The sequence below is a fragment of the Convolutriloba macropyga genome, unplaced genomic scaffold (assembly GCF_964194025.1).
Source record: "Convolutriloba macropyga unplaced genomic scaffold, txConMacr16.3 SCAFFOLD_3634, whole genome shotgun sequence".
Classification (NCBI taxonomy): Eukaryota; Metazoa; Xenacoelomorpha; order Acoela; family Convolutidae; genus Convolutriloba; species Convolutriloba macropyga.
In genome coordinates, this window is record NW_027453396.1 from 10,001 (window position 1) to 26,362 (window position 16,362).

A 16,362-nucleotide genomic window follows, 5' to 3' on the forward strand; every position below is an offset into this window, starting at 1 on the left:
TGGCAGCCAATCAGAGTGCGAGAAAAGCGCTCCCAAATGGCCTAACAGTGGCAGCCAATCAGAGTGCGAGAAAAGCGCTCCCAAATGGCCTAACAGTGGCAGCCAATCAGAGTGCGAGAAAAGCGCTCCCAAATGGCCTAACAGTGGCAGCCAATCAGAGTGCGAGAAAAGCGCTCCCAAATGGCCTAACAGTGGCAGCCAATCAGAGTGCGAGAAAAGCGCTCCCAAATGGCCTAACAGTGGCAGCCAGCTAGAGCTAGCTTAAGTTAGCTTGGGTTAGCTTGAGTTAGCTTTAATTAGCTTTAATTAGCTTAAGCTAGCTTAAGTTAGCTTGGGTTAGCTTGAGTTAGCTTGAGCTAGCTTGAGTTAGCTTGAATTAGCTTGAGTTAGCTTGAATTAGCTTGAGTTAGCTTGAGTTAGCTTGAATTAGCTTGAGTTAGCTTGAGTTAGCTCGGGTTAGCTTGAGTTTGACTTCATTAACCCAAGTTAGCTTGGGTTAACTTCATTAAGTTAGCTTGAACTAGCTTGAGTTAGCTTGAGTTAGCTTGAGTTAGCTAGCTTGAATTAGCTTGAGTTAGCTTGAGTTAGCTTGAATTAGCTTGAGTTAGCTTGAGTTAGCTCGGGTTAGCTTGAGTTTGACTTCATTAACCCAAGTTAGCTTGGGTTAACTTCATTAAGTTAGCTTGAACTAGCTTGAGTTAGCTTGAGTTAGCTTGAGTTAGCTTGAGTTAGCTTGAGTTAGCTTGTCTTAGCTTTAGCTAGCTTGAGTTAGCTTGAACTAGCTTTAGCTACCTTGAGTTAGCTTGAGTTAGCTCGGGTTAGCTTGAGTTAGCTTGAGTTAGCTTGAGTTAGCTTTAGCTAGCTTGAGTTAGCTTGAGTTAGCTTGAGTTAGCTTGAGTTAGCTTGAATTAGCTTGAGTTAGCTTGAGTTAGCTTTAGCTAGCTTGGGTTAGCTTGAGCTAGCTTGAGTTAGCTCGGGTTAGCTTGAGTTAGCTTGAGTTAGCTTTAGCTAGCTTGAGTTAGCTTTTAGCTTGAGTTAGCTTTAATTAGCTTTAATTAGCTTAAGCTAGCTTAAGTTAGCTTGGGTTAGCTTGAGTTAGCTTGAGCTAGCTTGAGTTAGCTTGAATTAGCTTGAGTTAGCTTGAATTAGCTTGAGTTAGCTTGAGTTAGCTTGAATTAGCTTGAGTTAGCTTGAGTTAGCTCGGGTTAGCTTGAGTTTGACTTCATTAACCCAAGTTAGCTTGGGTTAACTTCATTAAGTTAGCTTGAACTAGCTTGAGTTAGCTTGAGTTAGCTTGAGTTAGCTTGAGTTAGCTTGAGTTAGCTTGTCTTAGCTTTAGCTAGCTTGAGTTAGCTTGAACTAGCTTTAGCTACCTTGAGTTAGCTTGAGTTAGCTCAGGTTAGCTTGAGTTAGCTTGAGTTAGCTTGAGTTAGCTTTAGCTAGCTTGAGTTAGCTTGAGTTAGCTTGAGTTAGCTTGAGTTAGCTTGAATTAGCTTGAGTTAGCTTGAGTTAGCTTTAGCTAGCTTGGGTTAGCTTGAGCTAGCTTGAGTTAGCTCGGGTTAGCTTGAGTTAGCTTGAGTTAGCTTTAGCTAGCTTGAGTTAGCTTGAGTTAGCTTGAGTTAGCTTGAGTTAGCTTTAGCTAGCTTGAGTTAGCTTGAACTAGCTTGAGTTAGCTTGAGCTAGCTTGAGTTAGCTTGAGTTAGCTTGAGTTAGCTTTAGCTAGCTTGAGTTAGCTTGAACTAGCTTTAGTTAGCTTGAGTTAGCTTGAGTTAGCTTGAGTTAGCTTGAGTTAGCTTGTCTTAGCTTTAGCTAGCTTGAGTTAGCTTGAACTAGCTTTAGCTACCTTGAGTTAGCTTGAGTTAGCTCGGGTTAGCTTGAGTTAGCTTGAGTTAGCTTGAGTTAGCTTTAGCTAGCTTGAGTTAGCTTGAGTTAGCTTGAGTTAGCTTGAACTAGCTTGAGTTAGCTTGAGTTAGCTTGAGTTAGCTTGAGTTAGCTTGAGTTAGCTTGAGTTAGCTTGTCTTAGCTTTAGCTAGCTTGAGTTAGCTTGAACTAGCTTTAGCTACCTTGAGTTAGCTTGAGTTAGCTCGGGTTAGCTTGAGTTAGCTTGAGTTAGCTTGAGTTAGCTTTAGCTAGCTTGAGTTAGCTTGAGTTAGCTTGAGTTAGCTTGAGTTAGCTTGAATTAGCTTGAGTTAGCTTGAGTTAGCTTTAGCTAGCTTGGGTTAGCTTGAGCTAGCTTGAGTTAGCTCGGGTTAGCTTGAGTTAGCTTGAGTTAGCTTTAGCTAGCTTGAGTTAGCTTGAGTTAGCTTGAGTTAGCTTGAGTTAGCTTTAGCTAGCTTGAGTTAGCTTGAACTAGCTTGAGTTAGCTTGAGCTAGCTTGAGTTAGCTTGAGTTAGCTTGAGTTAGCTTTAGCTAGCTTGAGTTAGCTTGAACTAGCTTGAGTTAGCTTGAGTTAGCTTGAGTTAGCTTGTCTTAGCTTTAGCTAGCTTGAGCTAGCTTGAACTAGCTTTAGCTACCTTGAGTTAGCTTGAGTTAGCTCGGGTTAGCTTGAGTTAGCTTGAGTTAGCTTGAGTTAGCTTTAGCTAGCTTGAGTTAGCTTGAGTTAGCTTGAGTTAGCTTGAACTAGCTTGAGTTAGCTTGAGTTAGCTTGAGTTAGCTTGAGTTAGCTTGAGTTAGCTTGTCTTAGCTTTAGCTAGCTTGAGTTAGCTTGAACTAGCTTTAGCTACCTTGAGTTAGCTTGAGTTAGCTCGGGTTAGCTTGAGTTAGCTTGAGTTAGCTTGAGTTAGCTTTAGCTAGCTTGAGTTAGCTTGAGTTAGCTTGAGTTAGCTTGAGTTAGCTTGAATTAGCTTGAGTTAGCTTGAGTTAGCTTTAGCTAGCTTGGGTTAGCTTGAGCTAGCTTGAGTTAGCTCGGGTTAGCTTGAGTTAGCTTGAGTTAGCTTTAGCTAGCTTGAGTTAGCTTGAGTTAGCTTGAGTTAGCTTGAGTTAGCTTTAGCTAGCTTGAGTTAGCTTGAACTAGCTTGAGTTAGCTTGAGCTAGCTTGAGTTAGCTTGAGTTAGCTTGAGTTAGCTTTAGCTAGCTTGAGTTAGCTTGAACTAGCTTTAGTTAGCTTGAGTTAGCTTGAGTTAGCTTGAGTTAGCTTGAGTTAGCTTGTCTTAGCTTTAGCTAGCTTGAGTTAGCTTGAACTAGCTTTAGCTACCTTGAGTTAGCTTGAGTTAGCTCGGGTTAGCTTGAGTTAGCTTGAGTTAGCTTGAGTTAGCTTTAGCTAGCTTGAGTTAGCTTGAGTTAGCTTGAGTTAGCTTGAACTAGCTTGAGTTAGCTTGAGTTAGCTTGAGTTAGCTTGAGTTAGCTTGAGTTAGCTTGAGTTAGCTTGTCTTAGCTTTAGCTAGCTTGAGTTAGCTTGAACTAGCTTTAGCTACCTTGAGTTAGCTTGAGTTAGCTCGGGTTAGCTTGAGTTAGCTTGAGTTAGCTTGAGTTAGCTTTAGCTAGCTTGAGTTAGCTTGAGTTAGCTTGAGTTAGCTTGAGTTAGCTTGAATTAGCTTGAGTTAGCTTGAGTTAGCTTTAGCTAGCTTGGGTTAGCTTGAGCTAGCTTGAGTTAGCTCGGGTTAGCTTGAGTTAGCTTGAGTTAGCTTTAGCTAGCTTGAGTTAGCTTGAGTTAGCTTGAGTTAGCTTGAGTTAGCTTTAGCTAGCTTGAGTTAGCTTGAACTAGCTTGAGTTAGCTTGAGCTAGCTTGAGTTAGCTTGAGTTAGCTTGAGTTAGCTTTAGCTAGCTTGAGTTAGCTTGAACTAGCTTGAGTTAGCTTGAGTTAGCTTGAGTTAGCTTGTCTTAGCTTTAGCTAGCTTGAGCTAGCTTGAACTAGCTTTAGCTACCTTGAGTTAGCTTGAGTTAGCTCGGGTTAGCTTGAGTTAGCTTGAGTTAGCTTGAGTTAGCTTTAGCTAGCTTGAGTTAGCTTGAGTTAGCTTGAGTTAGCTTGAACTAGCTTGAGTTAGCTTGAGTTAGCTTGAGTTAGCTTGAGTTAGCTTGAGTTAGCTTGTCTTAGCTTTAGCTAGCTTGAGTTAGCTTGAACTAGCTTTAGCTACCTTGAGTTAGCTTGAGTTAGCTCGGGTTAGCTTGAGTTAGCTTGAGTTAGCTTGAGTTAGCTTTAGCTAGCTTGAGTTAGCTTGAGTTAGCTTGAGTTAGCTTGAGTTAGCTTGAATTAGCTTGAGTTAGCTTGAGTTAGCTTTAGCTAGCTTGGGTTAGCTTGAGCTAGCTTGAGTTAGCTCGGGTTAGCTTGAGTTAGCTTGAGTTAGCTTTAGCTAGCTTGAGTTAGCTTGAGTTAGCTTGAGTTAGCTTGAGTTAGCTTTAGCTAGCTTGAGTTAGCTTGAACTAGCTTGAGTTAGCTTGAGCTAGCTTGAGTTAGCTTGAGTTAGCTTGAGTTAGCTTTAGCTAGCTTGAGTTAGCTTGAACTAGCTTGAGTTAGCTTGAGCTAGCTTGAGTTAGCTTGAGTTAGCTTGAGTTAGCTTTAGCTAGCTTGAGTTAGCTTGAACTAGCTTGAGTTAGCTTGAGTTAGCTTGAGTTAGCTTGAGTTAGCTTGTCTTAGCTTTAGCTAGCTTGAGCTAGCTTGAACTAGCTTTAGCTACCTTGAGTTAGCTTGAGTTAGCTCGGGTTAGCTTGAGTTAGCTTGAGTTAGCTTGAGTTAGCTTGAGCTAGCTTGAGTTAGCTTGAGTTAGCTTGAGTTAGCTTTAGCTAGCTTGAGTTAGCTTGAACTAGCTTGAGTTAGCTTGAGCTAGCTTGAGTTAGCTTGAGTTAGCTTGAGTTAGCTTTAGCTAGCTTGAGTTAGCTTGAACTAGCTTGAGTTAGCTTGAGTTAGCTTGAGTTAGCTTGAGTTAGCTTGTCTTAGCTTTAGCTAGCTTGAGCTAGCTTGAACTAGCTTTAGCTACCTTGAGTTAGCTTGAGTTAGCTCGGGTTAGCTTGAGTTAGCTTGAGTTAGCTTGAGTTAGCTTTAGCTAGCTTGAGTTAGCTTGAGTTAGCTTGAGTTAGCTTGAACTAGCTTGAGTTAGCTTGAGTTAGCTTGAGTTAGCTTGAGTTAGCTTGAGTTAGCTTGAGTTAGCTTGTCTTAGCTTTAGCTAGCTTGAGTTAGCTTGAACTAGCTTTAGCTACCTTGAGTTAGCTTGAGTTAGCTCGGGTTAGCTTGAGTTAGCTTGAGTTAGCTTGAGTTAGCTTTAGCTAGCTTGAGTTAGCTTGAGTTAGCTTGAGTTAGCTTGAGTTAGCTTGAATTAGCTTGAGTTAGCTTGAGTTAGCTTTAGCTAGCTTGGGTTAGCTTGAGCTAGCTTGAGTTAGCTCGGGTTAGCTTGAGTTAGCTTGAGTTAGCTTTAGCTAGCTTGAGTTAGCTTGAGTTAGCTTGAGTTAGCTTGAGTTAGCTTTAGCTAGCTTGAGTTAGCTTGAACTAGCTTGAGTTAGCTTGAGCTAGCTTGAGTTAGCTTGAGTTAGCTTGAGTTAGCTTTAGCTAGCTTGAGTTAGCTTGAACTAGCTTTAGTTAGCTTGAGTTAGCTTGAGTTAGCTTGAGTTAGCTTGAGTTAGCTTGTCTTAGCTTTAGCTAGCTTGAGTTAGCTTGAACTAGCTTTAGCTACCTTGAGTTAGCTTGAGTTAGCTCGGGTTAGCTTGAGTTAGCTTGAGTTAGCTTGAGTTAGCTTTAGCTAGCTTGAGTTAGCTTGAGTTAGCTTGAGTTAGCTTGAGTTAGCTTGAGTTAGCTTGAGTTAGCTTGTCTTAGCTTTAGCTAGCTTGAGTTAGCTTGAACTAGCTTTAGCTACCTTGAGTTAGCTTGAGTTAGCTCGGGTTAGCTTGAGTTAGCTTGAGTTAGCTTGAGTTAGCTTTAGCTAGCTTGAGTTAGCTTGAGTTAGCTTGAGTTAGCTTGAGTTAGCTTGAATTAGCTTGAGTTAGCTTGAGTTAGCTTTAGCTAGCTTGGGTTAGCTTGAGCTAGCTTGAGTTAGCTCGGGTTAGCTTGAGTTAGCTTGAGTTAGCTTTAGCTAGCTTGAGTTAGCTTGAGTTAGCTTGAGTTAGCTTGAGTTAGCTTTAGCTAGCTTGAGTTAGCTTGAACTAGCTTGAGTTAGCTTGAGCTAGCTTGAGTTAGCTTGAGTTAGCTTGAGTTAGCTTTAGCTAGCTTGAGTTAGCTTGAACTAGCTTTAGTTAGCTTGAGTTAGCTTGAGTTAGCTTGAGTTAGCTTGAGTTAGCTTGTCTTAGCTTTAGCTAGCTTGAGTTAGCTTGAACTAGCTTTAGCTACCTTGAGTTAGCTTGAGTTAGCTCGGGTTAGCTTGAGTTAGCTTGAGTTAGCTTGAGTTAGCTTTAGCTAGCTTGAGTTAGCTTGAGTTAGCTTGAGTTAGCTTGAACTAGCTTGAGTTAGCTTGAGTTAGCTTGAGTTAGCTTGAGTTAGCTTGAGTTAGCTTGAGTTAGCTTGTCTTAGCTTTAGCTAGCTTGAGTTAGCTTGAACTAGCTTTAGCTACCTTGAGTTAGCTTGAGTTAGCTCGGGTTAGCTTGAGTTAGCTTGAGTTAGCTTGAGTTAGCTTTAGCTAGCTTGAGTTAGCTTGAGTTAGCTTGAGTTAGCTTGAGTTAGCTTGAATTAGCTTGAGTTAGCTTGAGTTAGCTTTAGCTAGCTTGGGTTAGCTTGAGCTAGCTTGAGTTAGCTCGGGTTAGCTTTAGCTAGCTTGAGTTAGCTTGAGTTAGCTTGAGTTAGCTTGAGTTAGCTTTAGCTAGCTTGAGTTAGCTTGAACTAGCTTGAGTTAGCTTGAGCTAGCTTGAGTTAGCTTGAGTTAGCTTGAGTTAGCTTTAGCTAGCTTGAGTTAGCTTGAACTAGCTTTAGTTAGCTTGAGTTAGCTTGAGTTAGCTTGAGTTAGCTTGAGTTAGCTTGTCTTAGCTTTAGCTAGCTTGAGTTAGCTTGAACTAGCTTTAGCTACCTTGAGTTAGCTTGAGTTAGCTCGGGTTAGCTTGAGTTAGCTTGAGTTAGCTTGAGTTAGCTTTAGCTAGCTTGAGTTAGCTTGAGTTAGCTTGAGTTAGCTTGAACTAGCTTGAGTTAGCTTGAGTTAGCTTGAGTTAGCTTGAGTTAGCTTGAGTTAGCTTGAGTTAGCTTGTCTTAGCTTTAGCTAGCTTGAGTTAGCTTGAACTAGCTTTAGCTACCTTGAGTTAGCTTGAGTTAGCTCGGGTTAGCTTGAGTTAGCTTGAGTTAGCTTGAGTTAGCTTTAGCTAGCTTGAGTTAGCTTGAGTTAGCTTGAGTTAGCTTGAGTTAGCTTGAATTAGCTTGAGTTAGCTTGAGTTAGCTTTAGCTAGCTTGGGTTAGCTTGAGCTAGCTTGAGTTAGCTCGGGTTAGCTTGAGTTAGCTTGAGTTAGCTTTAGCTAGCTTGAGTTAGCTTGAGTTAGCTTGAGTTAGCTTGAGTTAGCTTTAGCTAGCTTGAGTTAGCTTGAACTAGCTTGAGTTAGCTTGAGCTAGCTTGAGTTAGCTTGAGTTAGCTTGAGTTAGCTTTAGCTAGCTTGAGTTAGCTTGAACTAGCTTGAGTTAGCTTGAGTTAGCTTGAGTTAGCTTGTCTTAGCTTTAGCTAGCTTGAGCTAGCTTGAACTAGCTTTAGCTACCTTGAGTTAGCTTGAGTTAGCTCGGGTTAGCTTGAGTTAGCTTGAGTTAGCTTGAGTTAGCTTTAGCTAGCTTGAGTTAGCTTGAGTTAGCTTGAGTTAGCTTGAACTAGCTTGAGTTAGCTTGAGTTAGCTTGAGTTAGCTTGAGTTAGCTTGAGTTAGCTTGTCTTAGCTTTAGCTAGCTTGAGTTAGCTTGAACTAGCTTTAGCTACCTTGAGTTAGCTTGAGTTAGCTCGGGTTAGCTTGAGTTAGCTTGAGTTAGCTTGAGTTAGCTTTAGCTAGCTTGAGTTAGCTTGAGTTAGCTTGAGTTAGCTTGAGTTAGCTTGAATTAGCTTGAGTTAGCTTGAGTTAGCTTTAGCTAGCTTGGGTTAGCTTGAGCTAGCTTGAGTTAGCTCGGGTTAGCTTGAGTTAGCTTGAGTTAGCTTTAGCTAGCTTGAGTTAGCTTGAGTTAGCTTGAGTTAGCTTGAGTTAGCTTTAGCTAGCTTGAGTTAGCTTGAACTAGCTTGAGTTAGCTTGAGCTAGCTTGAGTTAGCTTGAGTTAGCTTGAGTTAGCTTTAGCTAGCTTGAGTTAGCTTGAACTAGCTTGAGTTAGCTTGAGCTAGCTTGAGTTAGCTTGAGTTAGCTTGAGTTAGCTTTAGCTAGCTTGAGTTAGCTTGAACTAGCTTGAGTTAGCTTGAGTTAGCTTGAGTTAGCTTGTCTTAGCTTTAGCTAGCTTGAGCTAGCTTGAACTAGCTTTAGCTACCTTGAGTTAGCTTGAGTTAGCTCGGGTTAGCTTGAGTTAGCTTGAGTTAGCTTGAGTTAGCTTGAGCTAGCTTGAGTTAGCTTGAGTTAGCTTGAGTTAGCTTTAGCTAGCTTGAGTTAGCTTGAATTAGCTTGAGTTAGCTTGAATTAGCTTGAGTTAGCTTGAGTTAGCTTGAATTAGCTTGAGTTAGCTTGAGTTAGCTCGGGTTAGCTTGAGTTTGACTTCATTAACCCAAGTTAGCTTGGGTTAACTTCATTAAGTTAGCTTGAACTAGCTTGAGTTAGCTTGAGTTAGCTTGAGTTAGCTTGAGTTAGCTTGAGTTAGCTTGTCTTAGCTTTAGCTAGCTTGAGTTAGCTTGAACTAGCTTTAGCTACCTTGAGTTAGCTTGAGTTAGCTCGGGTTAGCTTGAGTTAGCTTGAGTTAGCTTGAGTTAGCTTTAGCTAGCTTGAGTTAGCTTGAGTTAGCTTGAGTTAGCTTGAGTTAGCTTGAATTAGCTTGAGTTAGCTTGAGTTAGCTTTAGCTAGCTTGGGTTAGCTTGAGCTAGCTTGAGTTAGCTCGGGTTAGCTTGAGTTAGCTTGAGTTAGCTTTAGCTAGCTTGAGTTAGCTTGAGTTAGCTTGAGTTAGCTTGAGTTAGCTTTAGCTAGCTTGAGTTAGCTTGAACTAGCTTGAGTTAGCTTGAGCTAGCTTGAGTTAGCTTGAGTTAGCTTGAGTTAGCTTTAGCTAGCTTGAGTTAGCTTGAACTAGCTTTAGTTAGCTTGAGTTAGCTTGAGTTAGCTTGAGTTAGCTTGAGTTAGCTTGTCTTAGCTTTAGCTAGCTTGAGTTAGCTTGAACTAGCTTTAGCTACCTTGAGTTAGCTTGAGTTAGCTCGGGTTAGCTTGAGTTAGCTTGAGTTAGCTTGAGTTAGCTTTAGCTAGCTTGAGTTAGCTTGAGTTAGCTTGAGTTAGCTTGAACTAGCTTGAGTTAGCTTGAGTTAGCTTGAGTTAGCTTGAGTTAGCTTGAGTTAGCTTGAGTTAGCTTGTCTTAGCTTTAGCTAGCTTGAGTTAGCTTGAACTAGCTTTAGCTACCTTGAGTTAGCTTGAGTTAGCTCGGGTTAGCTTGAGTTAGCTTGAGTTAGCTTGAGTTAGCTTTAGCTAGCTTGAGTTAGCTTGAGTTAGCTTGAGTTAGCTTGAGTTAGCTTGAATTAGCTTGAGTTAGCTTGAGTTAGCTTTAGCTAGCTTGGGTTAGCTTGAGCTAGCTTGAGTTAGCTCGGGTTAGCTTTAGCTAGCTTGAGTTAGCTTGAGTTAGCTTGAGTTAGCTTGAGTTAGCTTTAGCTAGCTTGAGTTAGCTTGAACTAGCTTGAGTTAGCTTGAGCTAGCTTGAGTTAGCTTGAGTTAGCTTGAGTTAGCTTTAGCTAGCTTGAGTTAGCTTGAACTAGCTTTAGTTAGCTTGAGTTAGCTTGAGTTAGCTTGAGTTAGCTTGAGTTAGCTTGTCTTAGCTTTAGCTAGCTTGAGTTAGCTTGAACTAGCTTTAGCTACCTTGAGTTAGCTTGAGTTAGCTCGGGTTAGCTTGAGTTAGCTTGAGGTTAGCTTGAGTTAGCTTTAGCTAGCTTGAGTTAGCTTGAGTTAGCTTGAGTTAGCTTGAACTAGCTTGAGTTAGCTTGAGTTAGCTTGAGTTAGCTTGAGTTAGCTTGAGTTAGCTTGAGTTAGCTTGTCTTAGCTTTAGCTAGCTTGAGTTAGCTTGAACTAGCTTTAGCTACCTTGAGTTAGCTTGAGTTAGCTCGGGTTAGCTTGAGTTAGCTTGAGTTAGCTTGAGTTAGCTTTAGCTAGCTTGAGTTAGCTTGAGTTAGCTTGAGTTAGCTTGAGTTAGCTTGAATTAGCTTGAGTTAGCTTGAGTTAGCTTTAGCTAGCTTGGGTTAGCTTGAGCTAGCTTGAGTTAGCTCGGGTTAGCTTGAGTTAGCTTGAGTTAGCTTTAGCTAGCTTGAGTTAGCTTGAGTTAGCTTGAGTTAGCTTGAGTTAGCTTTAGCTAGCTTGAGTTAGCTTGAACTAGCTTGAGTTAGCTTGAGCTAGCTTGAGTTAGCTTGAGTTAGCTTGAGTTAGCTTTAGCTAGCTTGAGTTAGCTTGAACTAGCTTGAGTTAGCTTGAGTTAGCTTGAGTTAGCTTGTCTTAGCTTTAGCTAGCTTGAGCTAGCTTGAACTAGCTTTAGCTACCTTGAGTTAGCTTGAGTTAGCTCGGTTAGCTTGAGTTAGCTTGAGTTAGCTTGAGTTAGCTTTAGCTAGCTTGAGTTAGCTTGAGTTAGCTTGAAGTTAGCTTGAACTAGCTTGAGTTAGCTTGAGTTAGCTTGAGTTAGCTTGAAGTTAGCTTGAGTTAGCTTGTCTTAGCTTTAGCTAGCTTGAGTTAGCTTGAACTAGCTTTAGCTACCTTGAGTTAGCTTGAGTTAGCTTCGGGTTAGCTTGAGTTAGCTTGAGTTAGCTTGAGTTAGCTTTAGCTAGCTTGAGTTAGCTTGAGTTAGCTTGAGTTAGCTTGAGTAGCTTGAATTAGCTTGAGTTAGCTTGAGTTAGCTTTAGCTAGCTTGGGTTAGCTTGAGCTAGCTTGAGTTAGCTCGGGTTAGCTTGAGTTAGCTTGAGTTAGCTTTAGCTAGCTTGAGTTAGCTTGAGTTAGCTTGAGTTAGCTTGAGTTAGCTTTAGCTAGCTTGAGTTAGCTTGAACTAGCTTGAGTTAGCTTGAGCTAGCTTGAGTTAGCTTGAGTTAGCTTGAGTTAGCTTTAGCTAGCTTGAGTTAGCTTGAACTAGCTTGAGTTAGCTTGAGCTAGCTTGAGTTAGCTTGAGTTAGCTTGAGTTAGCTTTAGCTAGCTTGAGTTAGCTTGAACTAGCTTGAGTTAGCTTGAGTTAGCTTGAGTTAGCTTGAGTTAGCTTGTCTTAGCTTTAGCTAGCTTGAGCTAGCTTGAACTAGCTTTAGCTACCTTGAGTTAGCTTGAGTTAGCTCGGGTTAGCTTGAGTTAGCTTGAGTTAGCTTGAGTTAGCTTGAGCTAGCTTGAGTTAGCTTGAGTTAGCTTGAGTTAGCTTTAGCTAGCTTGAGTTAGCTTGAACTAGCTTGAGTTAGCTTGAGCTAGCTTGAGTTAGCTTGAGTTAGCTTGAGTTAGCTTTAGCTAGCTTGAGTTAGCTTGAACTAGCTTGAGTTAGCTTGAGTTAGCTTGAGTTAGCTTGAGTTAGCTTGTCTTAGCTTTAGCTAGCTTGAGCTAGCTTGAACTAGCTTTAGCTACCTTGAGTTAGCTTGAGTTTAGCTCGGGTTAGCTTGAGTTAGCTTGAGTTAGCTTGAGTTAGCTTTAGCTAGCTTGAGTTAGCTTGAGTTAGCTTGAGTTAGCTTGAACTAGCTTGAGTTAGCTTGAGTTAGCTTGAGTTAGCTTGAGTTAGCTTGAGTTAGCTTGAGTTAGCTTGTCTTAGCTTTAGCTAGCTTGAGTTAGCTTGAACTAGCTTTAGCTACCTTGAGTTAGCTTGAGTTAGCTCGGGTTAGCTTTGAGTTAGCTTGAGTTAGCTTGAGTTAGCTTTAGCTAGCTTGAGTTAGCTTGAGTTAGCTTGAGTTAGCTTGAGTTAGCTTGAATTAGCTTGAGTTAGCTTGAGTTAGCTTTAGCTAGCTTGGGTTAGCTTGAGCTAGCTTGAGTTAGCTCGGGTTAGCTTGAGTTAGCTTGAGTTAGCTTTAGCTAGCTTGAGTTAGCTTGAGTTAGCTTGAGTTAGCTTGAGTTAGCTTTAGCTAGCTTGAGTTAGCTTGAACTAGCTTGAGTTAGCTTGAGCTAGCTTGAGTTAGCTTGAGTTAGCTTGAGTTAGCTTTAGCTAGCTTGAGTTAGCTTGAACTAGCTTTAGTTAGCTTGAGTTAGCTTGAGTTAGCTTGAGTTAGCTTGAGTTAGCTTGTCTTAGCTTTAGCTAGCTTGAGTTAGCTTGAACTAGCTTTAGCTACCTTGAGTTAGCTTGAGTTAGCTCGGGTTAGCTTGAGTTAGCTTGAGTTAGCTTGAGTTAGCTTTAGCTAGCTTGAGTTAGCTTGAGTTAGCTTGAGTTAGCTTGAGTTAGCTTGAGTTAGCTTGAGTTAGCTTGTCTTAGCTTTAGCTAGCTTGAGTTAGCTTGAACTAGCTTTAGCTACCTTGAGTTAGCTTGAGTTAGCTCGGGTTAGCTTGAGTTAGCTTGAGTTAGCTTGAGTTAGCTTTAGCTAGCTTGAGTTAGCTTGAGTTAGCTTGAGTTAGCTTGAGTTAGCTTGAATTAGCTTGAGTTAGCTTGAGTTAGCTTTAGCTAGCTTGGGTTAGCTTGAGCTAGCTTGAGTTAGCTCGGGTTAGCTTGAGTTAGCTTGAGTTAGCTTTAGCTAGCTTGAGTTAGCTTGAGTTAGCTTGAGTTAGCTTGAGTTAGCTTTAGCTAGCTTGAGTTAGCTTGAACTAGCTTGAGTTAGCTTGAGCTAGCTTGAGTTAGCTTGAGTTAGCTTGAGTTAGCTTTAGCTTAGCTTGAGTTAGCTTGAACTAGCTTGAGTTAGGCTTGAGTTAGCTTGAGTTAGCTTGAGTTAGCTTGAGTTAGCTTGTCTTAGCTTTAGCTAGCTTGAGTTAGCTTGAACTAGCTTTAGCTACCTTGAGTTAGCTTGAGTTAGCTCGGGTTAGCTTGAGTTAGCTTGAGTTAGCTTGAGTTAGCTTTAGCTAGCTTGAGTTAGCTTGAGTTAGCTTGAGTTAGCTTGAACTAGCTTGAGTTAGCTTGAGTTAGCTTGAGTTAGCTTGAGTTAGCTTGAGTTAGCTTGTCTTAGCTTTAGCTAGCTTGAGTTAGCTGAACTAGCTTTAGCTACCTTCAGTTAGCTTGAGTTAGCTCGGGTTAGCTTGAGTTAGCTTGAGTTAGCTTGAGTTAGCTTTAGCTAGCTTGAGTTAGCTTGAGTTAGCTTGAGTTAGCTTGAGTTAGCTTGAATTAGCTTGAGTTAGCTTGAGTTAGCTTTAGCTAGCTTGGGTTAGCTTGAGCTAGCTTGAGTTAGCTCGGGTTAGCTTGAGTTAGCTTGAGTTAGCTTTAGCTAGCTTGAGTTAGCTTGAGTTAGCTTGAGTTAGCTTGAGTTAGCTTTAGCTAGCTTGAGTTTAGCTTGAGCTAGCTGAGTTAGCTTGAGTTAGCTAGCTTGAGCTTGAGCTAGCTAGCTAGCTTGAGCTTGAGCTAGCTAGCTCGCTTGAGCTTGAGCTTGAGCTAGCTAGCTTGAGCTTGAGCTAGCCTAGCTAGCTTGAGCTTGAGCTTGAGCTAGCTGGCTTGAGCTTGAGCTAGCTAGCTTGAGCTTGAGCTAGCTAGCTAGCTAGCTTGAGCTTGAGCTTGAGCTAGCTAGCTAGCTTGAGCTAGCTATCTAGCTTGAGCTTGAGCTAGCTAGCTAGCTTGAGCTTGAGCTTGAGCTTGAGCTAGCTGGCTTGAGCTTGAGCTAGCTAGCTTGAGCTTGAGCTAGCTAGCTAGCTTGAGCTTGAGCTTGAGCTAGCTGGCTTGAGCTTGAGCTAGCTAGCTTGAGCTTGAGCTAGCTAGCTAGCTTGAGCTTGAGCTTGAGCTAGCTAGCTAGCTAGCTTGAGCTTGAGCTTGAGCTTGAGCTAGCTAGCTTGAGCTTGAGCTAGCTAGCTAGCTTGAGCTTGAGCTTGAGCTAGCTAGCTTGAGCTTGAGCTTGAGCTAGCTAGCTTGAGCTTGAGCTTGAGCTAGCTAGCTTGAGCTTGAGCTTGAGCTAGCTAGCTTGAGCTTGAGCTTGAGCTAGCTAGCTAGCTAGCTTGAGCTTGAGCTAGCTAGCTTGAGCTTGAGCTAGCTAGCTAGCTTGAGATTGAGCTTGAGCTAGCTGGCTTGAGCTTGAGCTAGCTAGCTTGAGCTTGAGCTAGCTAGCTTGAGCTTGAGCTAGCTAGCTAGCTTGAACTTGAGCTAGCTAGCTAGCTTGAGCTTGAGCTTGAGCTAGCTAGCTAGCTTGAGCTTGAGCTTGAGCTAGCTGGCTTGAGCTTGAGCTAGCTAGCTTGAGCTTGAGCTAGCTAGCTTGAGCTTGAGCTAGCTAGCTAGCTTGAACTTGAGCTAGCTAGCTAGCTTGAGCTTGAGCTAGCTAGCTAGCTTGAGCTTGAGCTAGCTAGCTAGCTTGAGCTTGAGCTTGAGCTAGCTAGCTTGAGCTTGAGCTTGAGCTAGCTAGCTAGCTTGAGCTTGAGCTAGCTAGCTTGAGCTTGAGCTAGCTAGCTTGAGCTTGAGCTAGCTAGCTAGCTTGAGCTTGAGCTAGCTAGCTAGCTTGAACTTGAGCTAGCTAGCTAGCTTGAGCTTGAGCTAGCTAGCTAGCTTGAGCTAGCTAGCTAGCTTGAGCTTGAGCTTGAGCTAGCTAGCTTGAGCTTGAGCTAGCTAGCTAGCTTGAGCTTGAGCTAGCTAGCTAGCTTGAGCTTGAGCTAGCTAGCTAGCTTGAGCTTGAGCTTGAGCTAGCTAGCTTGAGCTTGAGCTTGAGCTAGCTAGCTAGCTTGAGCTTGAGCTAGCTAGCTTGAGCTTGAGCTAGCTAGCTTGAGCTTGAGCTAGCTAGCAAGCTTGTGCTTGAGCTAGCTAGCTAGCTTGAGCTTGAGCTTGAGCTAGCTAGCTTGAGCTTGAGCTAGCTAGCTTGAGCTTGAGCTAGCTAGCTTGAGCTTGAGCTAGCTAGCAAGCTTGTGCTTGAGCTAGCTAGCTAGCTTGAGCTTGAGCTTGAGCTAGCTGGCTTGAGCTTGAGCTAGCTAGCTTGAGCTTGAGCTAGCTAGCTTGAGCTTGACCTAGCTAGCTAGCTTGAACTTGAGCTAGCTAGCTAGCTTGAGCTTGAGCTAGCTAGCTAGCTTGAGCTTGAGCTAGCTAGCTAGCTTGAGCTTGAGCTTGAGCTAGCTAGCTGAGCTTGAGCTTGAGCTAGCTAGCTAGCTTGAGCTTGAGCTAGCTAGCTTGAGCTTGAGCTAGCTAGCTTGAGCTTGAGTCTAGCTAGCTAGCTTGAGCTTGAGCTAGCTAGCTAGCTTGAACTTGAGCTAGCTAGCTAGCTTGAGTTGAGCTAGCTAGCTTGAGCTTGAGCTAGCTAGCTTGAGCTTGAGCTAGCTAGCTAGCTTGAACTTGAGCTAGCTAGCTAGCTTGAGCTTGAGCTAGCTAGCTAGCTTGAGCTTGAGCTAGCTAGCTAGCTTGAGCTTGAGCTTGAGCTAGCTAGCTTGAGCTTGAGCTGAGCTAGCTAGCTTAGCTTGAGCTTGAGCTAGCTAGCTTGAGCTGAGCTAGCTAGCTTGAGCTTGAGCTAGCTAGCTAGCTTGAGCTTGAGCTAGCTAGCTAGCTTGAACTTGAGCTAGCTAGCTAGCTTGAGCTTGAGCTAGCTAGCTTGAGCTTGAGCTAGCTAGCTAGCTTGAGCTTGAGCTTGAGCTAGCTAGCTCTTGAGCTTGAGCTTGAGCTGAGCTAGCTAGCTTGAGCTTGAGCTTGAGCTAGCTAGCTTGAGCTTGAGCTAGCTAGCTTGAGCTTGAGCTTGAGCTAGCTAGCTTGAGCTTGAGCTTATGAGCTGAGCTAGCTAGCTTGAGCTTGAGCTAGCTAGCTGAGCTTGAGCTTGAGCTAGCTAGCTAGCTTGAGCTTGAGCTTGAGCTTGAGCTAGCTAGCTTGAGCTTGAGCTTAGCTAGCTTGAGCTTGAGCTTGAGCTAGCTGGCTTGAGCTTGAGCTAGCTAGCTTGAGCTTGAGCTAGCTAGCTTGAGCTTGAGCTAGGCTAGCTAGCTTGAGCTTGAGCTTGAGCTAGCTAGCTTGAAGCTTGAGCTTGAGCTAGCTAGCTAGCTTGAGCTTGAGCTAGCTAGCTTGAGCTTGAGCTAGCTAGCTAGCTTGAGCTTGAGCTAGCTAGCTTGAGCTTGAGCTAGCTAGCTAGCTTGAACTTGAGCTAGCTAGCTAGCTTGAGCTTGAGCTAGCTAGCTAGCTTGAGTTGAGCTTGGCTAGCTAGCTGAGCTTGAGCTTGAGCTAGCTAGCTGAGCAAGCAGCTTGAGCTAGATAGCTGAGCTTGAGCTAGCCTAGCTAGCTTGAGCTTGAGCTAGCTAGCTAGCTTGAACTTGAGCTAGCTAGCTAGCTTGAGCTTGAGCTAGCT